This window comes from Nematolebias whitei, chromosome 8 (genome assembly GCF_014905685.2).
Source record: "Nematolebias whitei isolate Nwh7 chromosome 8, NemWhi1, whole genome shotgun sequence".
NCBI lineage: Eukaryota > Metazoa > Chordata > Actinopteri > Cyprinodontiformes > Rivulidae > Nematolebias > Nematolebias whitei.
The window spans coordinates 12,026,326-12,032,450 of NC_056505.1; positions in this window are offsets into that span (position 1 = coordinate 12,026,326).

The following is a 6,125-nucleotide window of genomic DNA, read 5'->3' on the forward strand; positions in this document are numbered from 1 at the left end:
TTTCAAAATATTTAACTTTGTTTACAAATATTTTCAGGATAAAAACAAATCTTTTCAGTGTTTTCAAAAACTTATTTCTTGTTGGAATCTGTCAAAATGCTCTAAACACTTGCTCAGTTTTTGTATTCTTGAGTTACGTTTAGTCTTTAGATACTGCTCTTTAGCCAGACTTCCCACCCGCTTCGAATGGGCGGTCAGACTGTCCCTCCTGTACCTCCTAGTGGGTTTAAAGGTACGTTGTTAGTGTTGTTAGCGATGATAATAGGCTCTGTTTTTACCTTTGTTACCGCTCATAATAGCTTCACGTGGTTAGGTTTACAGTAAAGGGTCTGGCGGTTAGATTTATGGTCTTGGTTAGGTTTAGGCACAAGGGTAAGGGAGTTAAGTTTAGGGTTGGTCCTCTGGGTCACGTGTAAGCTTACGTTTAGGAAAAGGGTTACATGAGCTGAAAAAAAAAAAAAAAGACACCTGGATTATTGAGCATGCATCAGGAAAAAAGACACTTCAGAATCAGAATCAGAATAAACTTAATTGGCATTGCACCGAGATACAACGCGAATATGTACGTACAGTCATCCGAAGATGGGCGGAGTGCACGAAGATGGGCGGAGTGCACAAAGCTGCGGCTATAAATAATTAGCGCGGCCTTCTTATTCTTATTCAGAAAAATATTTTGCTTAGATGAGAAAAGGAAAGAAAACATGAGGAGAGACGATATAAAAAAAAGATCTCTCACAATGTGTCCTAGACAGGGCACAATTTGAGGCATCAAAAAAACCTACCACAGCAAAGCAACATAAACAGATGTTATACATTTACATATAGGCGGTGAAAACATTGAATTTTTAAGGGAAAGTCGTAGCATAGTCCAGAGCCCACCCCCCCCCCCCCCCCCTCAGCCATTGTCCAGATAAGAGGTTACGTTCATCTTGAGCTCAGTTGAGGTTCTGTTACATGTCCACGGCCTTGGGGAAGGGAGGGGTGAGGAAACAGTCAAAGCATCTTTGTTGTTTTCCAAACATTCCAGGAGGAGTTGAGATAAGTCCGGCATCAAGGCCACAGTTTGGGTCAGGCAGAACTCGTGAATTGTTCTTTCTGCCTTTTAAAGTCTCGCTGTACATATTCTCTGATGGAACTCCAAAACTGCCGAATTGATCCTTTACTCCAAAAGTCGAGCTCACAGCTTCTCCAAGATTATTCCCATCATTCATGAGTGCTGCCAGGGAGATCACAGTCCTGATAACAGCTGCTCCAACTCCCTGTCGCAGCTCCACATTCAGTCTGAGCACTGTCGAGCTTCAACACATCCACACGAATTTGTAGACAATCCAGATTTCACCAACCCAAACAGCAAAAACCAGTTGTCAGCATGAATCCAATTGTTTCCGTCCAGGTAAGAGGGTCCTCCTTACCCTGACTCCTGTCGGGAGAAGTTGATCAATTTTGTTGAGAGACCAGCTGATCCTTCGAATTAAGAGGTATGCAGAAAAAAAAGAGAGGCTTTTTAAGGGTTCACTGGACAAAAGAGCACAGCAGGGAAGTGGGTGGGGGGGTGAGAGAGGGAAACACGTCTGGTTCCACCGGAGAATAGAAGGAAAAAAAAAACGTGTGACGCTGCCTATCAGCAATAATAACGATAATAACGTACCTTTAAACCTACTAGGAGGTAGGTGGGGTAGTTTCACCACTACATATGGGGATGATAACAACTAATGGCCATTTAATGGGCTGATAACATCTGAAGCCACTCGACTTTCACTATTTTAAGCTAACCTTTTGTTTTATTTAGCCAGTCTTTTGCTACATTTAGCTAGCCATTTTTGTATAAATCTTTAGCTATCCTTATGTCACCTTTAGCTTCTACTTTGTAGATAATATTTTGCTACTTACATTTAAACAAATCTTTTTCTGCTTTTGATTAGCATTTTACAATTTTTATCTGGTGGTTTTTACCTTTAGCTAGCCATTTGGTAGAATTTAGTTTTTAGTCAACAGTTGTCTTCTTTTAGCTTCCATCTACCAATTTGCTACATTTAGCTTTTAGTTCATCTTTTGCTATTTTAGCTTTAACTCCATCTTTTGCTACTTTTACATTTAAACAGATCTTTTACTGCTTTTGATTAGCATTTTGCAACTTTTCCCTAGTGGTTGTTACCTTTAGCTAGCCCTTTTGGTCAAATTTAGTTTTTAATCAACAGTTGTCTTCTTTTAGCTTCCAACTACCAATTCACTACATTTAGCTTTTAGCTAATCTTTTACTATTTCAGCTTTAAGCCCATCTTTTGCTACTTTTAGCTAGGTTTTTTTTTTTTTTTTTTTACTTTTACTTTTATTTAGTCTTTTATTTAATTTTTATTATTATTATTATTTCAAATTTAAGTTTTAATTAGCTGGGGGGGTTTTTCTTTGCGCTTATAGCTACCATTTTGCTACTTTTATATTTTGTCTAGTGTTTTGCTACATTTAGTTTTTTGTTAGTCTTTTACTATTTTAGATGTAAGGCCATCTTTTGCTACTTTTAGCTAGGTTTTTTTTTTTTCTCATAGCTAGTCTATTTTTTTGTCAAATTTAGCTTTTAGCTAGCCGTTTTCTTCTTTAAGCTTATAGCTACCATTTTGTTACTTTTACATTTGGGCTAGTGTTTTGCTACATTTTGCTTTAAGATAAAGTTTTACTACTTTTAGTTTTTAGCTAGTGTTTTACTAGCTTTCAGGTAGCATTTTGATACTTTTGGCTGTCAGCTGGACACTCATTTTAGCTTTAGCGGCTCAGTTTCGGCCTCTTGAGCAGATTTTGACAGCCCTTCACCATCAGGAGACATCTTCACAGAAAGAAGGAGACAGATTTCTTTTACCCAAATAAATGTTTGTTTGAGTCTCATGTCTCGGTGGGACTTTGCCCGGTGGACGGTCACAGGGAGGAACTTCATACATGTCTCCTTCCTCATCATCCTGCTCAACAAAAATCAAGGCAATAGTTGGAATAATTACAAAACAAAGAGAATGAAGTGCTTGTGTTTTTTGTCCTACTCACAAATTCATCATGTGGCCACTCGAACCTGGCGTTGTTGTCTGAAACTCGTGCAGACAGACACACGTGAACGAAAGAACGGGGCGAACCACATCTGATTTTTAATTACGTCGAGTGTGATCTCACCTGTCCTGGGGGGAGCTGGAGGCCCACTGCTCCTGAAACAACACAAGCTGCAATAAATATTACACTTTGACACAAGAAGTTGTGGAGCTCTATGTTTATACTCACAGGTTCTTTAGTTTTCCAAAGAAGCTCTGAAAACAGCAGACAAATAAAAGACGACAAAAGGAAAAGTCAGAAAATCCCAGATTTTTGAGTCTGGTGCTGTCAAACAAAACATCTGGTTAATAATTATTATTTACTTTGAGTTATTCATCAGCTCCACTTCTCAGCCTGAGCCACTGACAGCTGTTTGAGCAAAGTCACTCAAAGATATGAGCAAACAACACAATACGATAAAAAATTATATGATACAATATTTATGTGACTCATTGGTCAATACAATGCAGGACAGCTGTTTTGATGGCTCCTTAATTTGTCATAAACTTGATTCTGTCTTTACAGCTGCTTTTACAAACAACAACAAATAAACCATTAAAGCAAATATGCATTTCTCAAAAATCACATTGCACAAATATCTTTTTAAACTAAAGTAATATAGGTGTGCTGCATAAGTTATTTTGCCTTGGAGGTGTGGAGCGAAACATTTGAAACGATTCAGTCTGAGTTTTAATGTGTGGATCTAAAAAAATTTCAAAAACACGAAGGAGCTCTGCAGTTTCTGTTGAGCCACATTTATGTTTCTGCCACACGTTCTGTTTCCTTAGATTTTATTTGCAAAGTGTGATTGAAAAATGACGGTTTTACCATATTTTTTGCTGTATAAGTCGCAGCTTTTTGCATAAATTAGCATGCCCTGTGACTTATATAGCAAAGAGACTTATTTACGTACTTTACCATATTTATAACCCAATTTTTGGCTGGGATCTAACGATTTCATTCATTCCGACATGGAAAATATTGAACACTATGATTTTCAGCCACTAGAGGGCAGTTGAGTTATATGGGAAGCCAAGTGTCTCATTAATAAGTGAAAGTGGCTGTTAATGAGATGCCATACAAGTCCCCTCCATCTCGCTCCAGAACTCCTGGAGCAAACGTCAAATCAACTGCATTTCACCTGGCACGTGGCAAAATGAAGCCGATTTGACCATTAAAGTGAATTTTTTAAGTAAAAGTTAAACTGAGACACACCTTTACTATAATGTCAAGCAAACAAATAATTGCATTTAGGTGGTTATCTTGGTAAATTTCGAAGAAATGCACAGCGAGTCCTCCCTCTGCACACTCCCGCAGCCACGAATCAGCTTTTGAAATACAGCAATTGGACAGTCAAAGTGCATTGTGCAACTGAGACACACCACTGATACAATTTCAAAGCAAACAAATTATTGTTTTTAAGGGTTAATCTTGTTAAATTCTTGTTAAAGTCCTCCAATGCACACTCCTGCGGCCGCCATTTGGCAGCCAATCGATTTTTGGCACAACAGCGGCCCACGTTTCTGGGTGGTCAGTGGTGACGCCTAATAGATGTGACTTATACAGCGAAGCGACATGTACGCTGGCAAGTAGTTGGACTGTCCATGTTGTCATGGTATATGGAATTTGTAGTATTTAGGGCCCAATGTTCATACATTTAACATTTATTCAGCAGAAATACCCTCTTTTTGACTAATTTCCCTGATTTGTTTCTGTTTTTCAGCGTTTTCTGCCCACTAGGTTAGTTAGTTATTACGTTTGGCATTATGTCAGTCTTTACCCTCCTTGAGTATTAATACTCTCTGTTTTATTTTATCCACTGTCAAATCAGACTTTTATATGTTGCGAGTCTATATTTGGGTCTTTCATCCACCACCATCTTGTGATACATTTTTTTTAATCATTTCAATCTGTAAACAGACTTTCATGATCCACTCCTTTGGCTGAGTCACTTTGCTTGAACTGCTTTTAGAAGCCTATGCAGTGCACAACGATAAAATGCTTTTCTGCAGGGTGCAAACCAGAAGACCGACAGTTCTAGTGAACACAAATAAATGTTTCAGACCATCAACTTTAACATGAAAGCACCAATATCGGTTTTGATGAGGGGAAAAAAAAAATTATGGTCCCCTGCACTGATAAATCTGTCTGAAATACAAAGGACTTTTGTGGAGTGTTAGACTTGCACAGTTTCAGTTTAAATAGTTCTCTTTGACGTCTGTAGTTGTTTTTCCACTTGCTAATTTAAATCTAAGCACGACCAGATAACCTTTGAATGACAGAAACGTGATGCATGAGTAGGAAAAAAAGAAAAAAAAAAAGTTAAACTGCATTTATTATTTTGGGCACATTGCGCATCAGTATGTATTGTTTAAAAAGTGTCATTATTGAATTTCTTTCTATTTAATGTGTTGTTAAAACCATAATGGCCTGGTGATAAAAGTGTTAATAAAAAAATGAAGAAAAAAACGGTTTTGTTTGCAACGTTTTTCAGAATTTCCTTGTCATGATTTTAAACGTTGTGTTTTTTTAACAAATATTTTGTGTTGTGTTTCTAATTATTTAGTCACATTTTTTGTTGTTTTTATTTAGATAGTTTCAGTTCGTCATGTTTTAGTTTATTTACTGCCATAAAGCATCTTCCACCAGAAGCTGCGCATGATTTGCAGCCCAAGTGACAAAGTGGCCAACCGGGTGGGCAGGGTTTGTACTACATTTTAAGCTGTGTTTCAGCATTATGCAAATCTATCAGCTGAAACAGCTAAACCCTGCAGCTGTTGTAAACATAAAGTTCTTTTGATGCCAAATTCTGAATATGAGAAAGACGCAGATAAGGATAATAGATGGATGAATGAAAGTTTATAAAAAGTAAACTTCAAGTACACTTCCTCATTTTTAGTGTAAAATAAGTATACTTGTAGTAAACTTAAATAAACTACTTTTTGCTAAGGGTAAGTGGTCGATTACATCATAAACTTCAATGTACATACCGGTACAAACATTCATATTTACTTATACATATACACATATATGTATATATATATATATATATA